Source organism: Carcharhinus amblyrhynchos, unplaced genomic scaffold (genome assembly GCF_965287045.1).
Source record: "Carcharhinus amblyrhynchos unplaced genomic scaffold, sCarAmb.v2.hapA chromosome_1217, whole genome shotgun sequence".
NCBI classification, from domain to species: Eukaryota; Metazoa; Chordata; class Chondrichthyes; order Carcharhiniformes; family Carcharhinidae; genus Carcharhinus; species Carcharhinus amblyrhynchos.
In genome coordinates this window covers 23,778-31,863 of record NW_027650957.1, presented here as the reverse complement: position 1 = coordinate 31,863, position 8,086 = coordinate 23,778, and the positions used below count along the sequence as shown (strand labels likewise).

The 8,086-nt window shown below is 56.2% G+C and overlaps 1 pseudogene; it reads right to left on the bottom strand.

Annotated features, from left to right (window-relative positions):
- Positions 1–3,198: 3,198 nt before the first annotated feature.
- Positions 3,199–7,533, bottom strand: LOC145340629 (ephrin type-B receptor 3 pseudogene; annotated as a pseudogene).
- Between the last annotated feature and the right edge of the window lie 553 nt (positions 7,534–8,086).

The following is an 8,086-nucleotide window of genomic DNA, read 5'->3' as shown; positions in this document are numbered from 1 at the left end:
AGAGAGGCAGAGAGAGGCAGGAGAGAGGCAGAGAGAGGCAGAGAGAGGCAGAGAGAGGCAGAGAGAGGCAGAGAGAGGCAGAGAGAGGCAGAGAGAGGCAGAGAGAGGCAGAGAGAGGCAGAGAGAGGCAGAGAGAGGCAGAGAGAGGCAGAGAGAGAGGCAGAGAGAGAGGCAGAGAGAGAGGCAGAGAGAGAGGCAGAGAGAGAGGCAGAGAGAGAGGCAGAGAGACAGAGAGAGAGGCAGAGAGACAGAGAGAGACAGAGAGAGAGACAGAGAGACAGAGAGAGAGACAGAGAGAGGCAGAGAGAGGCAGAGAGAGGCAGAGAGAGGCAGAGAGAGGCAGAGAGAGGCAGAGAGAGGCAGAGAGAGGCAGAGAGAGGCAGAGAGAGGCAGAGAGAGGCAGAGAGAGAGAAAGACTAAGAAAGAGAAAGAAAGAAAGAAAGAGAGAGAGAGACATAGAACGCCAGTGTTAAATTTTATGTGTTAGTGTCACAAGTAAGGCTTACATTAACACCACAATGAAGTTACTGTGAAAATTCCCCGAGTCGCCACATTCCTGTTCGGGTAACACTGGGGGAGAATTTAGCACGGCCGATGCACCCCCTAACCAGCACGTCTTTTGGACTGTGGGAGGAAACCGGAGCACCCAGAGGGAACCCATGCAGACATGGGGAGAATGTGCAGACTCCACACAGACACTGACCCGAGCCGGGATTTGAACCCGGGTCCCTGGCACTGTGAGGCAGCAGTGCTAAGCAGAGTGCCACTCTGGGGGAATTTCACAGTAACTTCATTGCAGTGTTAATGCAAGCCTATTTGTGACACTAATAATAAATTTTAAACAAGTTCTCCCTCAGTGTTACCCGAACAGGCGCCGGGAGTGTGGCGACTAGGGGATTTTCACAGTAACTTCATTGCAGTGTTAATGTCAGCCTTACTTGTGACACTGATAAAACTTGAAATGAATTTGGAAAATATTGGGGAAGGGTGGATTTTGGAAGGGTCCATGTTTTAATGGAATTAACACGGCCAAGTTTAGGTATTGGCTGGCTATGTCCTCGTGCTACCTCGCAGTGTCGGAAGCTATCATGTTGACCGAGAAAGCATTTAAAAGAAAAATAAAAACAACCATTCTCTCATCACTCCCAGCGCGAGGCAATGTTAAAGGAGATGTGTGTCCGCTTGCCCGTGTTTAGAAGTTGAAAGGCAGCTTCTTAATGCAGTGGAAAAGAGGCAGCTCTGGGCTCCCTCACTCTGGGAGGCATCTAGATAATACATCAAATCTGGGTCACCCAGAGACAGAGAGAGAGAGAGAGAGAGAGAGACACACACACACACACACACACACACACACACACACACACACACACACACACACACACACACACACACACACACTGCCAACATCAAAGCTTCAGGTACTCATCAGCCTGTCAGTGGGCAAGGCACAGGGGAGGGAGGGAGAGGGAGAGAGCGGGGGGAGGGAGAGGGAGAGAGCGGAGGGGAGGGAGAGGGAGAGAGCGGAGGGGAGGGAGAGGGAGAGAGCGGAGGGGAGGGAGAGGGAGAGAGCGGAGGGGAGGGAGAGGGAGAGAGCGGAGGGGAGGGAGAGGGAGAGAGCGGAGGGGAGGGAGAGGGAGAGAGCGGAGGGGAGGGAGAGGGAGAGAGCGGAGGGGAGGGAGAGGGAGAGAGCGGAGGGGAGGGAGAGGGAGAGAGCGGAGGGGAGGGAGAGGGAGAGAGCGGAGGGGAGGGAGAGGGAGAGAGCGGAGGGGAGGGAGAGGGAGAGAGCGGAGGGGAGGGAGAGGGAGAGAGCAGAGGGGAGGGAGAGGGAGAGGGAGAGAGCGGAGGGGAGGGAGAGGGAGAGAGCGAGGGGAGGGAGAGGGAGAGAGCGGAGGGGAGGGAGAGGAGAGAGCGAGAGGGGAGGGAGAGGGAGAGAGCGGAGGGGAGGGAGAGGGAGAGGGCGAAGGGGAGGGAGAGGGAGAGAGCGGAGGGGAGGGAGAGGGAGAGAGCGGAGGGGAGGGAGAGGGAGAGAGCAGAGGGGAGGGAGAGGGAGAGGGAGAGAGCGGAGGGAGGGAGAGGGAGAGAGCGAGGGGAGGGAGAGGGAGAGAGCGGAGGGGAGGGAGAGGGAGAGAGCGGAGGGGAGGGAGAGGGAGAGAGCGGAGGGGAGGGAGAGGGAGAGGGCGAAGGGAGGGAGAGGGAGAGGGCGAAGGGGAGGGAGAGGGAGAGGGCGAAGGGGAGGGAGAGGGAGAGGGCGAAGGGGAGGGAGAGGGAGAGGGCGAAGGGGAGGGAGAGGGAGAGGGCGAAGGGGAGGGAGAGGGAGAGGGCGAAGGGGAGGGAGAGGGAGAGGGCGAAGGGGAGGGAGAGGGAGAGGGCGAAGGGGAGGGAGAGGGAGAGGGCGAAGGGGAGGGAGAGGGAGAGGGCGAAGGGGAGGGAGAGGGAGAGGGCGAAGGGGGAGGGAGAGGGAGAGGGCGAAGGGGAGGGAGAGGGAGAGGGCGAAGGGGAGGGAGAGGGAGAGGGCGAAGGGGAGGGAGAGGGAGAGGGAGAGGGCGAAGGGGAGGGAGAGGGAGAGAGCGAAGGGGAGGGAGAGGGAGAGAGCGAAGGAGAGGGAGAGGGAGAGGGCGAAGGGGAGGGAGAGGGAGAGGGCGAAGGGGAGGGAGAGGGAGAGAGCGAAGGGGAGGGAGAGGGAGAGAGCGAAGGGGAGGGAGAGGGAGAGAGCGAAGGGAGGAGAGGGAGAGAGCGAAGGGAGGGAGAGGGGAGAGAGCGGAGGGGAGGGAGAGGGAGAGAGTGGGGACGGGGAGAGAGTGAGGGCAGAGGGGGAAGGGGGAAAAGCGAGACGGGAGGCGAGGCGAGGCGGTACAGAGGAGTTCCATCAATCTCCTGGGGGTGGAACATTTCAGCCGGTGGCTCAGTGGGTTCGCGCCGCTGCCTCACCAGCTCCAGGGACCCGGGTTCGATTCCCGGTTTTGGTGGGGGGGGGGGGGAGGGCACTGTCTCTGCGGAGTCTGCGCATTCTCCCCGTGTCTGCCCGGGTTTCCCGCCCTTTCCACCCGCAGCGAAAGACGAGCCGGCCAGGGGGTGCGTCGGGCCGCGTGAAATTCTCCCTCGGGCGTTACCCCAAGCGGGCGACCCGGGGGGGGGGGGGGGGGGGGGGGGATCCCTCACGCCGATTTCACCGCAAGCCGTACTCGTGACCCTCGTCACCTTTTGACGAGGAGCGCTGGGAACGCGAGGCGGTGCGCGCAGGAGCTCAGGGCTGGATAGGGCTGGGCTTCAGATGCTGTTCCTGCGGCTACAATGGGCCTGTTGGGACGCGCCGGCCGGATTCCGAGACGATGTGTTGCTCTCTTGGAAAAGGGCCCGTCGGAACCGGAGGGGAGGCTGAGTCAGCAACTGGAGCAGCGGTGAGTGTCCCCTGGGGGCAGTGCAAGGGGAACAGGAAATACCTCCCACCGCTGACATTTATTACGCTGGATAAATCTCAGCAAGGACATGACGGAAGAGACTCACGAGATCCTTCGCCCCAGGCAAGAAAAGACACGGGGCGGCACCGCACCCCAACTCGGGACAAAGGCCGGCGGGGAAAAAAAGCCGGGAGCCGAGAGCCGGCAAACGGAGGAGCGTGCGAGCAAACCGGAGCACCCGGGAGGAAACCCACGCAGACACGGGGAGAATGTGCAGTCTCCGCACAGACAGTGACCCGAGCCGGGAATCGAACCCGGGTCCCCTGGCGCAGCGCTAAGCACCGGGCCACCCTCTCCCTCCCACCCCGCCTGAGTTTCCAAGTTTATTGACGAGTGTCGCAGGATACAAAAAGTCTGAGGTCCCGTCCCGACCGACTCAAGAACAGCTTCTTCCCTGCTGCTGTCAGACTTTTGAATGGACCTACCTCACATTAAGTTGATCTTTCTCTACACCCTAGCTATGACTGTAACACTACATTCTGCATCCTCTCCTTTCCTTCTCTGTGAACAGTATGCTTTGTCTGTATAGCGCACAAGGAACAATACTTTTCACTGTATCCCCAATACATGTGACAATAATAAATCAAATCAATTCAAGTTAAATCTTGGCCAATCCACCTAACCTGCACATCTTTGCACACTAAGGGCAATTTAACATAAATGATCTTAGTTCGTAGACTCTACTGTACAGAAGGCGGCCATTCAGCCCATCAAGTCTGCACATTAACAATTCCACCCATGCCCTATCCCTGTAACCCACATAAGTATCCTTTTAATCCCCTTGACACTAAGGGGTAATTTAGCATGGCCAATCCACCTAACCTACACATCTTTGGACACTAAGGGGCAATTTAGCATGGCCAATCCACCTAACCTACACATCTTTGGACACTAAGGGGCAATTTAGCATGGCCAATCCACCTAACCTACACATCTTTGGACACTAAGGGGCAATTTAGCATGGCCAATCCACCTAACCTGCACATCTTTGGACACTAAGGGACAATTTAGCATGGCCAATCCACCTAACCTACACATCTTTGGACACTAAGGGGCAATTTAGCATGGCCAATCCACCTAACCTACACATCTTTGGACACTAAGGGGCAATTTAGCATGGCCAATCCACCTAACCTACACATCTTTGGACACTAAGGGGCAATTTAGCATGGCCAATCCACCTAACCTGCACATCTTTGGACACTAAGGGGCAATTTAGCATGGCCAATCCACCTAACCTATACATCTTTGGACACTAAGTGGCAATTAGCATGGCCAATCCACCTAACCTGTACATCTTTGGACACTAAGGGGCAATTTAGCATGGCCAATCCACCTAACCTGCACATCTTTGGACACTAAGGGACAATTTAGCATGGCCAATCCACCTAACCTACACATCTTTGGACACTAAGGGGCAATTAGCATGGCCAATCCACCTAACCTACACATCTTTAGACACTAAGGGGCAATTAGCATGGCCAATCCACCTAACCTACACATCTTTAGACACTAAGGGGCAATTAGCATGGCCAATCCACCTAACCTACACATCTTTGGACACTAAGGGGTAATTTAGCATGGCCAATCCACCTAACCTGCACATCTTTGGACACTAAGGGGCAATTTAACATGGCCAATCCATGTAACCTACACATTTTGGGTTCTAAGGGACAATTTAGCATGGCCAATCCACCTAACCTACACACGTTTTTTGGACTGTGGGAGGGAACCCACGCCAACACGGTGGGAAGAAGGTACAGACTCCACAGAGACCCGAGGCCGCGAGGCTGCAGCGCCAACCCACTGTGCCACCCTCGCCCCCACCAACCTCACCTTTACAAACGGTGTCCGAGTCAGCTGGCTCGTAGCCGGGCCCACAGGTGCACTTGCCGACGGGCAGGATCCACTCGCCGTCCCCGTTGCAGTAGAGCTTGAGGGGGATGGAGACCTCCACGGCATTGGGGATGCAGGCGCCCGGCGCGATGACCAGCGAGGTGGGCTCGGCGCCCGTCACCGTCTCGGGGAAGGCGGCGAAGCTGGTCACCATGGCCGGGCACTTCTTGAAGTAGACGCGGACGGAGAGGAGGGCCATGCAGGCGCCCTGGTCCTGGAAGGCCAGGTAGAAGCCGTTGCGGCCTAGCGGGCCCAGGCTGAGGGTCTTGGTGTTGGCCCGGCCCACCTTCTTGCTGGGGAAGACGGAGTCCGCCGCCACGGTGTCCACCTTGACGTAGGGGTTCTCCATCCAGGCCGGCGAGCCCTGGGTGGCCGAATCCGAGTCCGACTCATAGTAGTAGAGGTTGAAGGTCTCCTTGCAGGAGCCCTGCACGTCGGGGATGGAGGAACAGTCCCGCATGGTGAACTTCAGTTCCACGTAGACGCGCTGGGCCCCCCGCCGCGGGATGTAGGTGGTCCGCAGCCAGTTGTTCTGCCGGGGCGCCCGCACGTGGCAAACCTCGTACGTCCGCACCGTGTTCAGCTCATCGTCTCCGCCGCTGACCTCTTCCCACTGGCCAAGGGGGTGGGGGTGGAGGGAGAGAGGAGGCAAATAGAATCACACGAGAGGCACGTCAGAAACTCCACGCGAGGCCTCGAACGTCATCGTAACATCCCGACTGGGCAGCAGGGGGGCCATTCGGCCCATCGCGTCCGCACTGACCACAATCCCACTTATTCCCAAAACCCCGAGCTAGTCTCCCTGACACTTAAGGGGGCAATTTAGCATGGCCAATCCACCTAACCTACACATCTTTGGGCACTAAGGGGCAATTTAGCATGGCCACTGCATCGATCCTGGAATCTTAAAAGTTTTAGCTCATCCTGCTAGGTTTATTCCTGAGAATCATAGAATCCCGACAGTGCAGAAGGCAGCCATTCAGCCCAATGCGTCTGCACCAACCACAATCCCACTCAGACCCTATACCCGCAACCCTATGAATTTACCCGAGCGATTCCCCGCGACACTAAGGGGCAATTTAGCATGGCCAATCCACCTAACCCGCACATCTTTGGACACTAAGGGGCAATTTAGCATGGCCAATCCACCTAACCTGCATATCTTTGGACACTAAGGGGCAATTTAGCATGGCCAATCCACCTAACCTACACATCTTTGGACACTAAGGGACAATTTAGCATGGCCAATACACCTAACCGACACATCTTTGGACACTAAGGGACAATTTAGCATGGCCAATACACCTAACCTGCACATCTTTGGACACTAAGGGACAATTTAGCATGGCCAATCCACCTAACCTGCACATCTTTGGACACCAAGGGGCAATTTAGCACGGCCAATCCACCTAACCAACACATCTTTGGACACTAAGGGACAATTTAGCATGGCCAATCCACCTAACCTGCACATCTTTGGACACTAAGGGACAATTTAGCATGGCCAATCCACCTAACCGACACATCTTTGGACACTAAGGGACAATTTAGCATGGCCAATCCACCTAACCTGCACATCTTTGGACACTAAGGGACAATTTAGCATGGCCAATCCACCTAACCTACACATCTTTGGGCACTAAGGGGCAATTTAGCATGGCCAATCCACCTAACCTACACATCTTTGGACACTAAGGGGCATTTTAGCATGGCCAATCTCCATATCTTTGACGTATGGGAGTAAACCAGGGCATGGGGGGGCGGTGATGACCTCAAGGCGGGAATCGAACCCGGGTCCCTGGCGCCTCGAGACAGCAGTGCTGACCTCCGTGACGCCCGGGCCTCTCTGTAAAGGCAAGGATCGCGTCGCCGTGTTGCCACCTCGCCCCCCACCCCTCCCCGACCCCGCCACCCCTTCCACTGACCCCATCACCATGGCAACAGCGGAGGGGTCAAGGGTTAAAGTTCGGCCATGGGAAGGCTTGAAGGGAAGGGGGACGGGAGAGAGGGAGCGCAACGGAGATCCAATTCTTACCCCGGACTCTGGGTATACCGTCCACTTCAAATCGGCCGTCTCCAGGCGGGTGTTCATCAGCATTTCTGTGACAGGGTTAAAAATAAAGACCTCACTTTTCCTTCCATGGAAGCGAGTGACACTCTTCATCAAACTCAACGACATTGTTCAGCCAGGCGTTGGATGCTCTCACAATGCTTCAATAAGCATCGATCTCACATCTCAGGACTTCACCTCCAGTGAAGATGGCAGTTGTGGAGCGGTGAGACAGCGGGGCAGGCCACTCAGCCCATCGAGTCCGCTACCCCCCTCCCCGTTCCATCGTAACGTTTCTCAACCCCATTCTTAATCCACTCCCGACGTTAACTGATCTGTGCCCCTCATTATTTTATAGATCTCTATAAGATCACCCCTCAGCCTCCTACGCTCCAGAGAAAAAAGTCCCAGTCTATCCAGCCTCTCCTTATAACTCAATCCATCAAGTCCCGGTAGCATCCTAGTAAATATTTTCCGCACTCTTTCCAGTTTAATAATATCCTTTCTATAATTGGGTGACCAGAACTGTACACAGTATTCCAAGTGTGGCCTTACCAATGTCTTGTACAACTTCAACAAGACGTCCCAACTCCTGTATTCAATGTTCTGACCGATGAAACCAAGCATGCCGAATGCCTTCTTCACCACCCTGTCCACCTGTGACTCCACTTTCAAGGAGCTG